Raw genomic sequence first — 21,395 nt, forward strand, 5'->3', positions numbered from 1 at the left:
GAAACGGACCAGGTCAGCCATTTGGGCATTGCCAGATCGGAGAGTGTTTTGCATTGTAGTTCAATGACTGGTAATAAACTTTCGGAGTGAAACAAATTCGTTGGAGGAAATCGATTAAGCACCGGGGGTACGTACGTACTTTAATCAACGCAGACATTGGCGAAAACTGTTCAGTGGTTCTATAAATAGATGGTTATATTGCGTGACACATGTCTTCTAATTTGCACGCCAACCATATTTAATTACGACTATTTATGCGTATTCGAAATAATAGTCTGATGATAGAACAATGCTGGTTCTTCACAGCGAATCCACACGCACCTCGGCGCTATCGTCCGTCGAGAAAGACTTCGAATGTGTTGAGGTACATCATGTAACACATAAGAATGGTGTATATATAAACCTATTTAATTATTGACTATGATATTCGTAGAACAACGAATTCGTCGTAAGTTACTGCATTGTTTATGGAAGTTAACGTATCAACAAAAGAAAAAAAAAGCAGAAGATTAGGCTAAAAATAATTGTTACATGCGCGAACTAGATTCCGATTTTACTGCAACTTTACTGAAGACCGTGATAGATGCATAAGCAGAAATCCTGCACATGTATCAGCAATGCAGAAGTGGTCGGAGCTCGAATCTGTCAAATCTCTGGCATTTGCCCGTCGGCCTAGATCTAGTCAGCTGGATCTGGGGACTCCACCCAAATTGCGTATAAGCAATTACGAAGCCCTTCGGTCCTTGATTACACACGTTCAGATCTAGTACGCTCTAGGCATAACAAAGTGCCAACAACATTAGGCAGAAGGATAGGTTTTGGATGGCATACTCTCAAGCCGGTCTGGTTACTGCCATTCAATTGTACCGAGTAAATGGGTCTATTTCAGAGGGAAATGCATAGCGCCAAATGGACGAGTTTCAAAAGAACTTGTCCTGTAATCGACCATTAACATTTTGCTTTGAACCAGTGACGGTGTCAGGAGCCACTGCTTACCTAGCGTGTTCAGAGGGACTCATTAGCGCCGTCGTTAGTAGTAAGATGAGCTCTGGAGTTAGAGAAATGTCAGACGCCCAAAGCGAATAGTCGAACGGAGGATAAAAGGGAAGTGTTGCCATAATTTTGAAAATGATAACGACGATTTATTTATAGCACACATATTTCGCTCAGTACCGTAAAAGGTTTGCCTTTGCCCAAGCAACTGGCGATTCTATTTTCAGCAAAGGAAAACATTTTCACTGTACTCTGGAGCACTCACACTCAAGCTAGATAACAGGGTTATGACGACGGCACTGTGAAAATGTTCCGTCCAACCAGCATAGGCCTTCTTTTTGATACATCTAACTACCGCACCAGAATTATTTATAAAACGCTACCTCTATTAATCCTAGATCCCAGTATGTGTAGTATGGAATTTCTTACGTCATTCCATTGTAGACTTTAGTGGATGGGCGTTTCTGGTATACTATAATACTTTCGAGCAGCCAAACTCGAGTTAGGGAATATTCAAAGATTATTATATACATATGCTTCTGGTAAGGTGCGATTTATATGCAGATTTGGGTAATATTTGTCTAGGAATTAGTTTTCATGTTCACGTCGCACTAGCGGAGTGCGTTACCTAACGTACTGGCGTATGTCCTTTCGCCCGCTGTAGGCTGCCGGTTGTGACCCAACAGCTGTGTGGGGCCGCGCGACTCATGATGATAGATGGCTCATAGTGACGCGGCCGCAACATTTTGAAAAGCCCATGCGTTGCCCATTCTGTTTTCACCAGTAGCTTTGTGCCGTCATCCCAAGCTCTTGCTTGTGAATCTGTTACCCTAGACGCTACCCGGGAAGCAGCTTCTGGAGCGCGCTGTGTTTTTTCGTCACCAGCGATCCTAACCTTTGCGTGACCGTTTGAATCACATGCGTTGCATGGTGAATATTCGAGAGTCGCCTTGACGTGTGCGATATCGTTATGCTGGGCATAGTCTGGACCTACCGCGATGTGAAGCAGATCACTATATTTATCGCAACAACACCGAAGCTCCCGAAGGAACACTACGTAATTTCGCGTCTTGGATCACGATGCATGACGTCGCCTTCCGGACCGACACGAGTTGAGAAAAACGAATGTAATAGTCAATTAGCACCGAAACCTGTGAGGCCTTACCATTTGGAATTTTTAGGGAAACCGCGAGGTCTACCTCCACCTTTTCAAAAAGGGCGTTCCAGCATCGGCACTAAGTGGAGAACATTGAACTGTTCCGGGTCTCGGTCAAGTTACTGACAGATCTCACAACAGGACATCACCTCCCGGTTCCACTTCGTAAGCACGCCTTTAGAAACGAAGCCCTGCTTACCATGTTCCAATGGCTTCCAAATTTAGACAGGGCTAGCCCCCCCGCGCGATATAAGGCAATAGCTCCTCCCATCTAGGACGATGGAACGTGAAACAGCATTTCCTCCCCCTAATAGGCTAGGCCGTCCTTGAGCACGTACGTTACAATGCAAGATCATCCTTCTAATTTGACAATTATTGCACGCAAAGAAGACTCCTCCTTTTGTGCTGTTCGAATCTTGCCCGACTCAAGAACCCTGCTTTGTAGTGATGGCACGTTGAAACTCGACAAAGTCTCCGTATTGGCGTTTGTGGAACCCTTTTTCTAAACTATCTCGAAATCGTACTCCTGTAAGAGCAGAGCTCAATGCTTTAGCTATGGGAAAAAGTACTTTGTGCAATATTGCCTTAAATAACCTAGAAGTGTAGCCCATACAATTGCGGTTGGAATATCTCAGCGGCTTATACTATCTAGCCACTCGATCTCGGATGAACTTACACATCAGTCAAACGGTGACTCGCGATAGGCGATGATCCGCTCATGCCTTTATTTTAGAACCCCTAGCCCGGTCGTCTGGCGTCTCTCTCTAGCCTCGTCTACGAAATCCAGATCCTCTTCGAAAGTGACACAGGACGAGCTTCTCTATGATATTGGATTGCAACAGCCGACAGGCCGCGTAGTGGTCGGCCTTCCGAAAATAATCCTTCACGTAGACTATGACTTAAAACAGACTTGAAATCCGCACAAAATCTGGTACCAACTTTCAGTCGTAAGGGACTAGGTTCAGAAAGTTTTTAAAAGACGCAAGGATGGGCAGGGTTTCCACTACTCTAACGTTCTTACGATTCACGAAAACTCCAATACCCGTGAGCCTATTGTGGCCTAGACACATCACATTCTGAATTGTGGAAGCCCACTTGTTTGCCTTCAACTATAGGCCGGCCAATGGCCATTGGCACCTTCTGCAGGGAAGCTATGCAAGCATCGAAGTCAAGTGAGCAGACTATAATATCGTCGAGGTAAACAAATTTCATATGGTTCTTTGGCTTAACGATTTTATCCGTCACGATGCGTTGGCGAGATGAGTGATATCCACTGAAACCAGTGGAACTCGTAGAGCCCTCTGGCGAGCCAAACGCTGTCTTCTACTTGTCGTTTGGGTGTACGCTAATTTGCCTGTCGTTTGCTGAACAAGACTAATATGAATGAATTTGTCTGGGTCTCCGAAAAGATGGCCGTATTGGTCCAAGAAAGCCTTCAAGAGGCGATTACGTTGCATTGTTGTTAATCCTGCGTCTGGCCTAAAAGACCCGCTGTCACTAAGGGAACAGGAGAGACTTTCTGCGTTGGTGTTAGCTCTATAAACTTTTTTAGACTGACTATATTTACTTAGGGAATCCGGTACCTCAATCTAACGGAGTAATTTTCTATGTTCGCAAGCAGCACCTGCTTTTACGCATTTGCGCGCACAACGCTGTACGAGGACGCATACGAACCTCCCGGGAAACAGCCGCAGTATCGTGTTTGTTTAAATTGCTGTGTACGATGCTATTTCCGGTATGACGTATCCTCCCGAGGCGGAGTACTATAAGTACTTTCCTGCAAGGGAGTTTTACCTCGAGCATGAATGGTTACCGGCAGTACTGCTTATGTATGTGGATTTATGCTTTCAATATAGACTTTTAATTAAGGCTTCAAATATAGATCTTTAAAATTATGCCACTTTCCCCAATTTAAGCATTGTAGTCGATTGATGGAGGTTCATCGGGCTTACTTGCCATGTCGCATCCGGCACCACTTAGGAATTTGAAGCTGCTCCTGAGCAACGTTTCTCAAATAAGGCACTCGCGGGAAAGCTTCGCGAACGCCTTAGTGTACTCCGTTGAAAAAGCTTATGAAGCTATCACTCTGCACATATCCTTGACATTTCGTAGGAATACCACGAAAACGTACGATGGCTCCAGCGGAAGGCGTCTTTTCAACGAAGGTATAAAAATTTTTCCCTGACACCACCTGCAAACATTTTGTTGAAACGGCTTTTGGGAATCTTTAGGAGCTTCGTTCTGAACCGTGTTTATGTTGCTGGGGTCGTCCCGGACGCCGCCTGCCCTATGGCCGTTCTAAATTACGACCTTGCCGACTTCGACAGCAACCCGCAAGCTACTCTTAGAATATGGTGGAGAGACCAGCTTTGGGTATAGGCAATAAATTCCAACTGTAGAGTCCATTTGCTGGGCGCCATATAGTGTAGTTACGGCAGGTCAGGTGGGAACTAGCAGTGAGGCAGCCTTGATGTTCGCGGGCAGTCGGGCGATAGAAGTTTTGAGCATGAGGTTTGCTTCGCACGGGCAAATAACAAAGATTCTACTGTCGAGCTTGGATTTGTGGAACAGCCCCTTATAAGCAGGTTTGGACTGCATTTATCTCAGCGTATCTTTATACATATAAATATGTATGTAGCATTGAAGTATTTTAACAGTTAATGTAGAAAAAGTTAGAAAGCCGGCAAAACTATCTTGTACTTTCGTTAGCGGCTCATCGGGTTCTCATAGCGATGTCTTCTAGAACCATAAACAAGCACAATTGAAAACGGACACTGAAGGGCTCCGGTGTTTCTCGTACTTAAACGTAACAACAACTTAGCCGTGATCTTCCCTTCACAAATTTTAGCACATAAATTAATCTGTAATTTTTGGGACCGATAATAGGAGTTTGAATTTAGCCAGAAATGTAAAGAAATGTTGTTATTGGTGAATGTGAATCGAACTTTTATTTTGAAGTTCTTAATGAAAGACATTATAGTGGGTAACATGTTTTCCTAAACTTGAATCACATTTGGTGGTCTGGGTTCAAGTCTAGTTGAAGGCGCACTTAGTCTCGTGCTGCGGGCCAGCTGTCTCATGGAGCGTCTAACGATGATACCGAGCGTGTAACTCTAAACACTTAGCTTAGGCTACGAAAGGATAGGAGCGAGTACGAACCTCGATTAGAGGCTAAATTGTAGAGCTTCTGACAATTGGACGATTCAAGAAGAACTTGGCGGATTAGGAGAAATCCAGCTTATTCCTTGCTACAGTGGCACATACAAATGTTGAAATGAAGTTCACCTGTTTTTGTAGAAAGTATGTAGAAGCATTCTATAATATTTGCGTAAGTAGGCATATTTACTACAAGCCAAGAACGTCAATATCTAGCATTAGAGCTACACAGGATTGCGAAATACCCCTTTCGTCTAAACTGTAAGATCTTGATAGTATTGCTTTGATATCGTGAATGCATAATAGACAGTATCTAAAATCAGAGGAAATGGGTTATTCCTACGGCATATCAGGTTGTATGTGCTCAGAACATCAGCAAGATAACAAAACACCACGCAAACTAAGTCTTGCCCTCGATCTTGGGGCTCGTAACGTAATAGTGTATTATAAAGAGCATTCTGCAGTTTTCTAGCTCTAACATGGCACGAAGTTGACCCTCGATCGAGCGCGTTAGACAATCATGCTGTAGGGTAGTAAGTTTTATACATACTAGATCTAAACGACCTGTCTACTTAAGATCTCGAGTGCTGGTTGTTCGTCCACAGATAACCCACCGATCGTCGAGAGTAAGGCTAGCTTTTTCAAAAGACGGCCTTAAGGTCGGAAGAGAGAACAAATAGACAGCTTACGTGGCCTAAACGGCAGCTCTAATGTTCAGGACAAGCAACATACAACCGTGATGTGCTTATTTAACTCAGATATCACCTTATAAAGCGACAATGTTTAAGATATCACACGACTCTTCCAGAAGGGCATCGATACAACGAAGCCTATATCTTTTGGTACCCCCTAACTATTGTTAAGGTCGAACGTAGATTTACGCAAATTTTATCGTCATCAGTGTGTATATTGGTCCATATAGCCATTCTATCTAATGCTCCGAGCCGTTTATGCCGTATCGGATGTATTGCTGTTTGTCTAAGCGGTGTGTAGTGCGGCAGGAAAATAAAACACGCGTTCACGCTCGTAGATAATGAAACTTTCCCACACTAAAAGAACTTAGCATACGTCGCATGCGTTTAGACACGACCGGATATAATCTATATTATAGGGCCTGAGTGTGGGTTCACTAACCAGCTTGCAAACATTGGAACTGTGCTTTGAGAGCGTAAAGCACAATAGTACCTGACTGACTAAGTCGCCATGGTTACTGTTGTCACTTCTGAAGCCTGGAACCATTTCGAAACATTATTTTAGATTTTTCAGGCGAGGATGGGAGAAGTGTTGCTTGTATATTTAGTTTCTTCTCGCGTCTTGTATTTCCTGACGCTCTTCTTTAAACTTGCTTCCTATTCGTTCAGGTACTTGTTTGTCGTACATATTGGGCCCGGAAAAGGTCTTTTCTCTCCTACAACATGATGTTGATCTAAACATGTGATCGCCAACGTTTTCAACCATCCTTGAAAATGTACCTGGCAATATTTGTCCATACTTCTTTCGGACAGCTTCACATTCAAATGCGGTATGACGTACCCCATTCGTTTAATTAGGCGCGCATGATACCGGTATGTCATACTGCGTTCTTACTATCTTTGCCACGTAAATCTGGCACCGACTGTTTTGTGAAGCAGGTAAGGTCGCCATAGTATGGTTATGCCAAACACATAGAGACAAGTTAAGGGACTTTGTACACCTTCACATACCATCTACCGTTCCTGGTTATGTCGATTTGTCTTGTCATTTCCGCACCGCTGCTGTTCCGACTGTTGACAGGTCAATAACCTTCAGATATTGCTTTTTTTGTCCTGTCAGAATATATCAGGTAGCGTCTTAATTAGCGCAAGACGGCTTCATTCGAGCTAGTCCCATATACCCTGGCTGCTCTAAATGCTGTAGCTTTTTGTGCCGTAAACAAGGTCTTTCTGTTCCTCTGTTTATTTAGATCAATATCTACTTATATCAAAAGAGCATACAGCCCTACAGATTTTGCCAGTAACGTTAGAAGGCGTTTCGTACCCTCCAAGAAACCTCTCATTCTAGGCATAAGTCGCTCTAAGTTCTATACGCTACGGAGTGCTTTCCCTACAGCGCATTAAGCATGTGTTGTTTCTCTCGGAGAAATCCTCAAATAGCTGTCGCTTACGCTCTATGCAATTTCCGTCGTTTGCCAGAGTGACTCCTGCGGCTTTTCTTCCTGTCAGATAGATTGCCCCACTTTTTTTCGACGTTGCTTCAGGAGTAATCTTCGTAACCGACCTTCAGGTCAATAGTTGTTTTCATAAGTCTTAATTCAAAAGTAGTTTGCAGTTCACTGTTGCGGCAAAGGCTTCACTGATTTGTCCTTCTAGAGTTTCTTCAAAGCGAGCTATTATAATCAACGCTAGACCATCGATGTAGGAGGCGTTGCTTTCCGTGTCGTTCGACATATTCGGGATTTTTAGCTCTTTGTCATAGACAAGGTGCTACAAAATTGGTCCAAAAACCGATTCCTATTGGACCTCCGCCGTGACCTTTTTCTAGCACGTTTAACGTGGATTTGATAAACACGAATATATCTGTACTGAACTGCAAGCGACCTATGACCGCCGATCAACCCGGTAGCACAACAAAGGAACTGTGTTGATCAATCTGTCCGTGGCACAAGGCATACCAGGCAAGGCATTTTTTTACAAGGAACTGTTATTGTTGTCTGTATCCGTGATCCTTCTACTCAGAGAGATTAAAAAAAAAGGTTAAAATCATTTTGTGGGGGGGGGGGGGTAACGTGGCCATTTTATTTTTAGGATGTACAGGTTTTGCACGAACCTAGTAACAATGGAAGACCAATTAGTTTATTTATATGAAATAGCCTTGTCAAGGGCTAAATCTCCGTGCAGCTTGAATTGAGCTTAAAACATAGGTTCACAAATTAGGGCAGAGGTAAAAATAAACATTCTTCGTGTTATTGACGCAACTGACGCAATTGACGTTCATATTTTGCAGGACCTTCGTAACAAATTGATAAACTCAAGATTGTGGTTACTGTGCCCACTCTAGCTGGGCTTTGAGTGGAAATAGGCCCCCGATGCTATACCGGAGAGGTATTCCGAGCATTTGTTCTTACAGAGCTATTAATCGAAATACACATTGAACTTCATTTTCGTGTACTATCGCTCACGCGACCTAAATCTGCTCACCGAGTTAACCAGGAAGATAATCAGTTCTCAGAACCTTTATGGCGTTCAAGTTAAAAATGCTTAGTTTATCTAGTGTGTTATTGATTTATGAGTAACATTGACATTTAAAGGAAACACTGTTTCCTTCAGTCTCTTAAAGGGCTAGCATATGATATGATGGTAGCTCTACAAAGTCACTTGACCATCACCCATATAGATGTGAGAATAATTTTAATGATTCATGGTTTACACCTTATGGGTTACAGTTCGATTGATAAATAAAGGTTCACCCCGTGCGTAAGAAGAATGGAAATTTTGGAAACTTGTATAGATTTGTAAACGCTATCAAAAATTCCAGGTCCATTATTTTCAAAATAGGTCCAAATTACAGAAGAACTAGATAAGCAGCTTAGCGGGTGAACGGACGTTTTATGCAGCCAGAACGAAGGAGCTTGTTCTGATTGCATAAAACGCAACGGACGAAACCACTGTTGTATTTGCCTCCGTATCCTAGCATCGAAACAATCCAGATGCAGAAAAGTTCTATAAACAATTAACTTATGTGTTAGAGTAAAAAATTGCAAGTGTTTTTTTTTTTAATTACATGTTATGCTCCACTATATAACTTTGACTTTAAATAATAATATTTGCCTATTTTAGAGCGAAAATTCTATAGAAATACTACCACTATTTGTAAGATCTGTCCCCTTTGACTCCAAAAGTTTGTATTGGGCGGATATTCTTAAGAGCGCACCGCAAAGTGCTCAATCAATTTTAAGACCTTCAAACTCATTAATCTTAGTAACTTAGTGATCCTGACTATATTGGAAATTGCTGATCGTTTTTTATTGCGATTGAGAAATACGCGTTTCCTGTTGTGCGTATTGACGGTAAACGTACCTCGCTTTCCTGCTCCAATTTAGTTTCCTAACCTCTCTGAGTGTAGTAATCGAGCCTTCGTACAGGCCATTGATAAAGTACGTTGTCTCCTAGCTTTACGTTTGGTACCGTTATGCCGTTAAACATTGATTTGCACAGCTGGCTCGTCCCAGCACGAGACAATGTTTACGGCTAGGTTTGAACCTAAGCCGTTAGGTGTCATTAAAATTTAGTAGACACACACGCTACCCGGTGCGCCCTTTCAGCAGACGGAAGCATTTCTCCTGGCGTCAAAGATGAATTAGACATGTGTTGACCGAAAGTAAACGCAAAGGAACAGCGGATGGAAAAAGGCAGGCCGAGCAGTACATCTGAAGCTAAGACCTTTAACTTCTGACACTATTTTTTGAAAGTTTTGTGACCGCTGATGTGACGGCATGCATGTCGAATATGAACTTGTTAGTTATGGGCCTACGTTGTGGTGTGTGCAAAGAGTTTAATGAATTTCAAAGTTTTTCTTTTGTAGCTTGGCCCTGCACCTGATGATAACGTTCAGAAAGGGAAGTGAATCTGTAAAATTAATGAAAATGAATTATAGTCTTGTACTGAAGTATACCTCTCGACCCGGTCGTATATATTACGTTTGACTGTCCCGTTAATTGCAAATGTTAGGCGGTCAATTTTCCTTTGCAGATGTTGCACCACCATTATGTGTTTGTGCCAGAGTACCAACAACTTCAGAAGGCAAACAGTTCTTATTGCCGCGTAGGCTCAATGTTTTTAAAGTAGGCGAAAAAAGCATCGTACAGCCTGTAAAAATGTATTACAACATGATAGTGCTATGCATCAACTGTCACGTAGTTTTTCATCACTAGCCGAATTGCGTGAATCCTGCATCAGAGTTTACCTACTCTGATGTTATCGGCAAACTGGGGGCACTCCCTCGCCCGATTATGCGGTAGCGAGGGAATGCCCGCACCGGGCATTCTAGTTCAGATCATTTCTTAGCTGGAAAGATGTAGAAGAATTCGATCATTTCACATTCATACTATGCCGACTTAGGCGAGCGTTGTTGAAACATTGCAACGCGACCTTCATGAATATGCTATACGGAAGTCTATTCGAACGTAGACGGTACGTCTTCGTTTCATGCTTCACAGTATTTCTTCACTCATCACTTTCACGAACCGCCTTTGTGCGTAACCCGTTTGTATTACACACGAGCAGACCTGCCTCAAAGACTCGATGCGGATCTACTAAATACTCAATATAAGGGAAATACTATATAAGGGAATAGAAGGGAAACTTGCTACGGCAAGTTGCTCTCAACGCATTTCTGGCCGTACGACACTTTCTTACAATCTTTACGTTGTGTTACGACACTCGGAATATAACGGTGACTAGCGAGTAGTTCGTTAAACATAGTAGTTCTTTGCGTATATCGGGGCCTGTATAAAACTGCGAGGGTTTTGTTTTAGGCTCGATTTTTGACTCAGGCCAATCAAATTTTTCTAGCTTACCTACATAGTCAATGAATATTTGGAACGCTGAAACAGCTAACACGAAATTATGCACGCGTAGTGAAATACATGATAACCCAATTTTTGGCAGTATGTTTTAGTAGTACCTGCTTGACCCCGAAGATAGATAGAATCAAAATTTTAGGCTAAGAAATTCGGACGCTTGTACTACCTTAATAGCTAATAATGCACTATATATAGATCATGACATTCCAATTTACCTAATGGATTTTAACATGCCTTAAAAAACCCGTGTGGTTAAGATGGAGTGAATTGGTACGCAATGTAAAAATAGCAGGCTTTAACCTACGTTCGAATGATAATTTTTAATATTACCTGAAGCATGTGATGTTCCACTAACAACTAGGAAAGCGGTTGAAAAACACCCAATCAAAGAAACGTGTGTTGAGAATCTAACAAATGCAAATAAACACTTGCCGACCTGATCCAAACATAAGACTTTTTTTTAATCATGGTTTCAACCTCTTTTTCTATTGTTTGAACACTTTTTTTTTTAATATTTTTACAAAGCTTGCAAAGTTGGCTTTCTACTGTATCGAAAGTCAAAATTACGTATAGCTTGAAATTAGCTTTCCGGCACAATCGAGTTTTTTAAAAACTGATTAAAACATCTCCAAGTTGCGACCTCTAAAAAAAACAGGTATCCGGAAAGCCAGATGTATACCACGTATAGACCTAATCAACCATCTAAAATCAGGCACGAACTCATTTTCGGGCTTAACTACGCAAGCTCTATCGCCAGTAGATTGTCTATCTTGTATACTCGGTTTTCCTAAAGTCAACCCATAAGGAGCAGAGAAAGAGAATTTAATACGCCCAAAAGAAAGCTATTCTCTAAAGCTGATCTAACATCCCACATTTTCAAAAGCATACGTTTTGTGCTCTAGTAGACAGACAACATTGGCAATCGCAAAACGATTTTATTTAAGCTATAATGATGATATCTGAAGGCTAGATTGGTATCAAAGGTCTCAAAGGAAGGAATCTGAGGTTCTGATTTTTTACTGTTTGTTCGGCGAGCCGCTAACTATACTTAGAAAATGTGCTTATCGATCGCAAGGCTCGTATCGGATCTGACCGCAATTAGAACTTGATGTACTTTTCCTTTACTTTTAGCAAAAAAAGAAAAAAATACGGTTATAACTGACCACCGACTCGGACTAAAACGTGCGGTTCATCATCGATGCTGTTTACGAATTTTTTTAAACCTTGTAACAATAAAAGTGAAGTACAAAGCATCTCTATAGTCTTCTTTGAAACTAGCGCCAAGTCACGATATTCTGATCAGACATTTTGTTGCTTCTAAGCTTTCAATTATACTTTTCGTAATATTAACCGCTACTGAGATGACCAATCGTTGTTTGTCTCCGGCGTTCAGATTTTATCTGAACACTTCGAAACTTCCGTGTACAATTTTTATACATGTCGAGATGCAAGCGGATCAAAGTACGTAATAAGAAATAGGTGGCCATAGAATTACATTATACAGCAAAAGTAGAACGACAAGGTTAGATATAACGAGAGGTTAGGCTGGGCATGCTCGCATCTGATGCTAAAAATAGTCCCGATAGTCCGCATAAATTTCACAGGCTTTGTAGTCTAGACCCATAACTGAAGTATAGAATCTGGACAAAAAAATTGCAAAGAAGAGTAATTGTAGAAAGACCGTCTAAGAGCAAAATTATACTGAATTGGTAATTTATTGGACGAATAGAACTGCGTATATACAAAATAACAATACACTTCTTTATTATCGTTAAGTTCATTTAAGTAAAAAAGGAACTATCGCGAAGTTATCCCAGTTCAGTATAGAGACATGTATTTGACACAGGTTTGTTCATGCATCAGGAAGATCTGATCTTATATTTGCTAACGCTTAGGAAGTGGCCATCGGCCGAGTGACCTATATAGGAGATCGGATCTTTGTTTATTGTAAATCTCCTCATATGTGTGTAAGCTATTTGTTATCACATTTATCAGTATCGGATAGATACCACACGGTAGTTTTAACAGGAAGCCGCCCATCGTCCACAAACGAAAGTGAAGAGCCTACGTACATAGAATTAGGTACAGAATTTCTTTAAGAAAATACAACAGAATGGGAAAAAATCTAAACAAATCGGTCAAAGCAACGTATTTGAATACTATAATACGTTAAATTACACCTACATACACTGGATGTATGTGATAATATTTGCCGGAACGACTGTTTACTTAAGGGTTTTTTACACTTTTTCCTTAAATCATTACTTTTGTGATTGTTTAATATAGATATTCTCAGTATGAACTCGTCTCACGTTTGTGAATCGACTGGCTTCTATTAGCCTTGCCTTCATGCTTCAAAAATATATACAGCAGCTGTATCGGAACAGGTACGACCCGAGATTTCGCATGATTCTTCTGACCCATGCATCTGAGAAAAATATTCTACGCATCTATCGGATCCGTGTGTGCCGCTGCGTGGCCAACGCGCCCGGCGCCAGTCTAGCTACGCACGCATATCTTCAAAGATTTAATATCTTCAAAGCAAATCGGCATGGTTTACACGTTGTTGCTGAACTACTACTACTGCTGCTGGGCTTATTCGTCGTTTACGTCACCATTTATTTCACACAGACGTAAATATAGCAGTGCGCGCATTCGTAGAGACTGCTGGCGGTAACGCGTGCAGCCGTCGCCGCGGACAACAGAATCGTGCCAACGTGATGCCCAGCGTGTGAACACGCCAGGGGCCACTTGTGGAATTCTTTGCCAGCAGCCTGTTGCGGCAGCAACGTCTGCTGCGGCCTCTAGCTACTTTAAAGAACGCGATTTGACGTGGAAACAGAACGCCGTCCATCTTTCTGTCTGTCGGTGGGCCGTCTTAGTCGCCATATCGTATCATAGATTCGGACGGGCATTGGTCGGAGTTCAAAGGCGACAGCTGCAGCCACAAGGGGGACCGCATCCGGCGCCGCCTTGTGCTTATATCTGTCGGTTTGACTGTGTACGCGTGTGTGCATGAATGTCTTGGCGTGGATGTATGTCCACGAGCGAGAAGCTCGTAAAGTGTGTGCACTTATATGAGACCCCATACGTAGACGGCTTACCAAAGCTCGTTGATAGGACAGCGTGCTACTGCTCCAGACGAAGAAGAAACGAAAAAAGAAGCTGCAAAACCAATGGTCGTATATTGCTTGACGAAGCCGACACTTGCCACCACCATCATCCAGCCGTCCTCTTTGTTGAGTTGCAATATCGTCAGGGTTTTGTCCCTGTGCAATCCCTCTCTTTTGCCTTAAACTCGACTCTATGCCACTGTAGACCGTAGGCGACGAGTATCCTAAGGTCTCTTTGCCCTCTTTCAGGCTCTACGTCTCCCTTCTTCGCCTGTAGCCTGTTGTTGCCTCCAGCGACGCGTTTGGCCCAGCTTATACTACTGCTGCCATTGCTGCTACTGCCACTTCGACGATGTCTTCTACTGCGATTTGTTCTCTTTTGTGTTGATGATGTCGTCATCCGCCATTATATATTTGTATATATGTATAATATATGTCGCCGTCTATAGTTTTCTATCTATATGTACTGGATGGAGTGTTTCTACGTGTTCTATTGACCTTACGAAAGCTGCCACAATACAAACACGCCAATACCACCCACATCTACTAAGATACGGATTATTGGTGATGAGCAGAGACAGGAACATGTTTAGGACCACCAAAGCAAGTATTCTGACCAAACCGATTTTCTCACATATACACTGGTCTACGGTCGTTTACATACACACATACAAACTGCCATATATAGAGATATATGTGCATATTATCCTGGCCTGAGAATCCTGACGGCTGCTACAAAGGTTCCTGTTTTTTCTCCTAATGCTGCCGTTTCTAGTTCTTGCCGGCCCTCACTGGATCAGAATCGGAGACTTGCTAGCTCATCCGCTCCTTTGAGTACATATCTCACACAGCGCCAGTTGAGCTCCAGTGAGCACACAGACAACGGAAGGTCTCCAGCAGAGGCGCGGGAAGTTTATTACAAGACGATGGCGACGGTAACAACAGCAGCAGTAACTACAACGACGACTAGTACCCACGGCGACGGCGAAGAGATCAGACGAATTACGGGCACAGCTAAAGAAATAGCCAACACCAAGGATATTGACACCCTGAACAAGAAAGAGATCCCTTTGCGCCACTTCCTTACCCCTTCGCGGTAGGAGGGTTTTTTTTCTTGACGTGCTGCTTATCCGAAAAGCGGCCTCGGCTGGCCTCCGACCACCCCACCCAACCAAACCATCGGAGAAGAGCTCACATACATACACAGACACCTCGTAGCCGGAGGGGTTACAAGAATGGATCACAGAGGCATGGCCCTGAGCTTCGGTAGGGCAATACCATACTGAACATCACATTGACATTATTGGCCGAGCCCCGACGTTTGTCTTCCGTGTTCTCGCTGCCTGGACGCGCAGGCTATGCCGGGTGAGTCGGCACGAGACAGGCCAATCGCTCTCTTCGTATATCTCTAATCCTGTAAAGGTCGATATTAGCGACAAGAAACGACATAATTCGAAAAAACATTTTCAAGAATAACACTAGATATTACATGATGCGAAACCGAAATATTGTCGCAGATGCAGTATTTGTGACGGTATATACATTGAAACTAGAATCATTGCGAGGTGACTTTGGCTTCTCGAAGCTATAAAGAAGGACGACTTTGGCGCGAAGTTCAAAAATTGCCAGCAAATGGTACCCACCGTAGTCCTCTTCAATTCTGAGCTAACTTATATTGAATCTTGATCCTTCTTCGGAGCTGTTCGTAGGTCTACTAGCGACTACAGAAGTCGATGTCAAGCAGTGACATCACGTGACGAGCCCTTACATCACTTGGCAATGAGGTGCCTTTTCTTCGGAGGAAACCATAGAAGCCTGCTATCTCCCCATCGGATTCATCTCCAAATATATACACGAAAAAGTCCCCGCTATGAGTAGTATCTTAAAATAGTATGAAGAATGGTGAAATATCAAAGTTAAATTTGGCGAAATCTAGTTGTCAAAGTCAACCTGTCATACAAACCATAAGTCTATCATGTGAGTTACATTTGCCAACACGGTGCAATCATTTCTACAACGTTTTGGGCTACCGTTTGACACTCGAGTTAGCGTTACGGAGTCCCTGTCGTTTAATGATAAGAATGCTTTAGAAAAGCCATTATGAACGAACCATTTTTGTTCAAAGGCGTTATTTCGTTGAACTAATTTCCGAGATTTTATGCGAATAAACAATATTTAGATTCAAATCTCGATTATAAGGACACTGTTGAAACTATAGCTATAACCAATGTTTTACCTTAACCCATTGTTTTAACTACGTGCTACAGGAAGATGTGCACGCTCTATCATTACCATAACTGTCCTATATGTATTGCACTTAACTATCATATAGAATCTTCCAAGCTAAACTCATGTTGGTGACATCGCGTTGCGAACATTTCCCGATAGCAGATGTCCAACATAAATATCCTCTATATCCCAGCCATTCGGCTTGCGCGCAGTGACCGCGCATCAACTTTCACAAAGGGTCCATTAAGATCAATTGTTCCCTACGAGCTATTGTTGGGTTAGTTATGTTCTATGTTGTTTTCCCGTGTGATAGTGGCCAGTTTATCAGCGCTACTCGCCGCTTCGAGAAGTTGGCGCTGTCGTTCGTTGTATTTCTATGATTTTGCTTATTCTTTTCTCCTGTAATTATATTTCACTAGTGATAACATAATTCAGTACCACATGTGGCGCCCTCTCGCATCTGTTCTGCATACTCATTTCGTTGTTTCGATTTGTGTACGACTTCCGCTAACTTGACCCCCAGTACCTAATACCCCGTAATACTTCGGCCTGCGCCTATTTCGCCGTTGATTTAACTAATTTGATCCTTTAATACTACACCCAGCCTAAAGTAAGCTGTAAGCTGAATCAACAGATATGCTATTGCAATCGCTCTGCCCTACCTAACCCTCTACTTTTCTGTAACTACTTAGTTTATCCCAATATATTCGCCAGGGGACTTCCCTAGACTTTAAATGGGGTCGACTTTAAAATTGTTTCACTCGTACGATGTCGGCTATGATTACGGGGTTTTTTTTTTTAATCAATGTGGACTCTGCTTCTGATACACGTATGAATAGAGCCAACTGAGGTTTAAAGCAGGTACGTTCTTTTGAGTACGGCAACGATCGAATTCTAATGGACGTTTACAGTTGATAAGATTGTGGGATTTATTCTGATTTTAGGACCTTACCAGAATCTTTTACTCAGTAGTTACATTGAATTTCATATATATGTCCCTAATGATGTTTCTGTTACAATCAATAGCTATTCCATGTATGTTTGTAATTCATTTAGATCTACCTAAGAAAAGTGATCATAAAATTCATATGTATAGGTGATGTCTTGATCTTGTTTCCGGGATGATACTAAAACTTGAGGGCTTTTTTTCTTATTTCTTTCTTTTCCTAATAATAATAATAATAAGTAATCGTACATATAGAACTAAATGAAAATATCAAACATATTGTATGACGATATCGTATGGTTGGGTCGATGCGTTAACTTTATTCTGGGCAAATTACCAAAGCTTAAATAATTGGTAGAATTTTTTTTCTAAAAATGAGAAAATCTCGCTTCCCCAAACATCGGCTTTACCGCCGCTACAACTTTCCAATCGAGAAATTCGCCTGGAAAAACCGCAATTTTTGCTGAACCACACTTGCAGACGGAACGTAGCTTTCGTACATATATTTGCATATTTAGCAAACGCTAGCGACGTTTTGTTGTTTGTAAACAGTCACGTGACGGCGTTATCTTAAATATTGGACCAACAGCTAAGTTAACAACAAACTTTTCTTCTCGGGGGAAACTTATCTGGCTCGATGTTGCGAGAAAATCATCCTAGTATGAGCCCCTAGCGACCCACAAAAAAGCAGCCCGATCTGACGACCGTAGGGGTAATTTTGGGTGCGACAAACAGACAGATAAACGGCTACCGAGTTGTTATATAGATAGATAATAATAATAATACTAACAGCTGTCAAACGTACCCGGCGAATTGCCATTGTAGCAGTCGGTACTTAGAGGCCACTTGTGATGACTGTGATCTCTGGTAGTTAATAATATATCTTTGTCCAATACAGCCGTCAGTGTAATATCACGCATCCGTTTACTGCGTCAGCGTTGGAAGACGAACTGTGACAGGCAACAAAAATAGAAGATGCCACGGTAGCAATACATGAGGACTCATTCATTTCAATAGACGCCGACGGTGCCGACCACGTTCACAGTATAAGGTAGGTGTCTCTTGTCAAGAGTGAAGCATAACAGTGCAAACAGCACTGCTAGTTGTAGCAAAAGTTTAGCAGAAAATTTTTACGTAGAGTTGGATTCCTATCTCCAGCCTTGGTGGTCTTCCATGATATGAATAAGACAGCGATTCGAATGAATCTAAACGGACGTTATAACGACGATACGATAAGCAGGTAATTGATGAAGGCCGTTAGATACGGTGAAAGAGGTTCGCGGATAAGAAAAAGTCGTCTATTCAATACAGCAAAAGAAAATGACGCATACAATCGTATATGGCTCGACACTCCAAGTGGCAAGCATTGGCTTTTTTGAGTGAGTTTTAGTATATACACATATATAATTGAGTGCTTATTGGGGTTGATTGGACAAAGCCCTGGCAGCCAATACAAAGACACATCTGTACGCAACAATTGTTTATGGCGCACTATATTCTTTTTCACGAGTGAAATCTTCGCGCCCTCGTTAACCTCTATAATTAAGAATAAAACTCTTGATCGGATCATTGTTTATGCCTTGTGTTTCCTTTACGATAATACGATATTCGTTTCATTCGCCGTTCGTAGTGTGATACTGTTGTTTTCCGAACCCGTCTCCCGCAATCTCCGGTTTGTTCAGAACATGCTCTGCCGATGCAGCCTACGAAGATCCATTGGTGCAGCACAACGTCCCCCCCGTCCCCCGTCCCCACAAGGGCAACGGAAACGGTACCGTGCGTAAGACACGCGAACGCCAAACACAAACCGAATGCAAACGTCGGATGTCGAAAGCCTCCATTGAGCGTGCCCCTCTTTCTCTGTCCCATACTCATGAACATATAGCCACGCTGTTCTACGACCGGTTCTTGTAGTAGCATGTTCTGTTCGCAATACATGAAGCGAATTTGCCAAGACACAGCTTCCTTCCGTTCATTGTCAATATGCAAATGATCAAGGTGGAGTCAGTTTTTGGACTGACACTGCAATCCTCCAGCGAACATGGCTGTCGGGGTAAGAGAGAAACCTAGGAAGCGAAACGGGCTTCGCCCGGGGGTCCGAATGGCAGCGGCGGCGGCTGTTTGGTCTTTCATTCGCCATCGTGTTGAATCAGGCCATCGGGAATAGCCGGGAGGGGATTAGCCCAACAAACGTACATTTGGTTGAGTAGTATGATAGGGGATTACGCTTCCGCCGGAACCAGCCGTTTTCTAGTCAGACCCAGTTGAGGCCAAAGCCAAGCAAGACCTCATTCGAACTGAGAATTCGTCCGGAAAAATGTCCGGGACATTTTAATTAGCTGTAGAAACAATAGACAGCAGAACTAACAGTTCTACTTGCGGTGATGTCAGCTTTTCAATACGCAGCTGCTCATGCGTTAAGCGTGACACCGTACCAGAAGTTTGCGATGAACAGACGATGGAATGAGTTCTGCGATTTTGTGTGTACTCGATGTTCACGTAGAAAAAAAAAGAGGAAGCGGCAGTTGCTTGCGAAGAACACTGGGGTGTGTACTTTACGAGAAGAACGAGGGGCCCCAGATATATTTGTGTTGAGCAGTGAAGTGTTATTCTAGTACCTTTATGCTCCTCAACTCCAGCTGAAGATTGTAGACAAACATTTTTTTTATACCGAACTATATTGTAAAGTGAATAAATTTTTGTTCCGCCATCGTTGGACTTGATGTGATTTGAAGCTCTTTCTTCGCTCTATATTAATAAAAGGGTAATATATGAATCCCAAACTTTGCGATAAGCGACACTTCGTGCGCACAATTCGATGGTGAGCTCCTTTAGCTATCGATATAACGAGAAAATATTTTCGGTGATCGAGATTCATGGTTTTGGTTTTTTTTCCCTCGAAGTCTCAATAATGGTTAAGATTGATCTTCAGATCACCTTTAACTTTAGAAGATATTGTCTGTGATCGAAAGACATAGTTCTGTTAGTGTTCTGCTCGAGGTTTACCTATGAATGAGATAAATGTGTTATGGTTGTTCCAGTTTAGTATCAATCGTCAATGTGTGTGTCTGACCCGGTAAACAGTAAAGGTAAATAGAAAGAGAAGCTTTTATTAACCTAAGCTCCTGCCAGAGGAAACGACGTGCGTTATTCTTAATAGCAAACACGTTTTGTTGCTCATGAGAAGGGGCATCGGCCGGGAGCAGCAGCAATTGACATGGCCGATTTGCCGATCACAAAATCAGAGTCGTAAGTTAAGGAGGAATTAAGTGCTAAATCCTTGTTTTAAAAGGGAATCAGTTCTATAGCATGTTTGACCCTATTTGGCGTGATAAAATAGAAGCTATCAACTAAGTTAGTCCTGGTACATTGGCAAGAAGACACGGTATTTAGACAGTACATAGTCAGCTGAAGCAAAGTTCGTCCTGAGTTCAGAAATATATGCCTTTATGTAAGATATTAAATGGACCTTTGAGAAGCCTATTGACTTCGTGTACGTATCCTCATACAAGGGGATCGACTGTGGAAAAAAGTACTGAGTTAACCTTACTAAGAGTCTTCTCGGCAGTTATATGTAGAGGTTAAAAACTAAAAGCCATCGGACCATTTAGTGACTAACGGGCGTTTATTAATGACAAGGTGAGTGGAAATGTTTCAATAAAGAAATATTGCCCGGCCCGTGAACACATAGTACTTTCTGATGGATGACCAGTTTTCATACCCTATCGACCCTGGTCGGTAAGGCTGGTTGAATAGGTCACTTACCATATACGCACCTTCCGCTTCTACAAGAAAACTGTGCATTGATATAGTCAAATGATATGCTTTATAGAAGACCACATCTTGCCCGTAACTAAAAGGAACGCAAATTTTTTTCCAGAAAAAAGCCTGAACTTGCTACTTGTGCCTACTCCAGATGGCGACAGGCTGCACAACACCAGGGTGAAGCATCTTCTCCTGCAGGTATACTTTCGGGCCGAAAGGGATTCTGTGCAGATATCAAATATAATTACTACACCGGTGTTTGCTATAGAATTCTAATAATACTATATATTGGGCTTTATATGTGAAACGCCTATATAGGCGTATATATATATATATATATATGTATATATATAAAAATTGGCACCTAAATTAGGATTTCCGGTTGTGCTTTCAAGAGTGGATCTGACAAAATGTTCTGCTTGCCAGGGGTGCCATTCCGTACAAGTTTCAACCTGATTTATGCTTTCTCAATATTAC

General features: G+C 42.2%; 1 long non-coding RNA gene across 1 annotated transcript in view; it reads left to right on the plus strand.

The window, feature by feature from the left end:
- The window catches only part of LOC111265171 (uncharacterized), a 36,786-nt gene continuing 15,391 nt past the window's right edge, over window positions 1-21,395 (plus strand). The window contains exons 1-3 of the long non-coding RNA XR_002683318.2: window positions 1-127; window positions 18,052-18,204; window positions 21,034-21,116. This is a non-coding gene — a long non-coding RNA (uncharacterized LOC111265171). The remainder of the gene's footprint in view (window positions 128-18,051; window positions 18,205-21,033; window positions 21,117-21,395) is intronic.

This window comes from Varroa jacobsoni, unplaced genomic scaffold, assembly GCF_002532875.2.
Source record: "Varroa jacobsoni isolate VJ856 unplaced genomic scaffold, vjacob_1.0 scaffold_939, whole genome shotgun sequence".
Classification (NCBI taxonomy): Eukaryota; Metazoa; Arthropoda; class Arachnida; order Mesostigmata; family Varroidae; genus Varroa; species Varroa jacobsoni.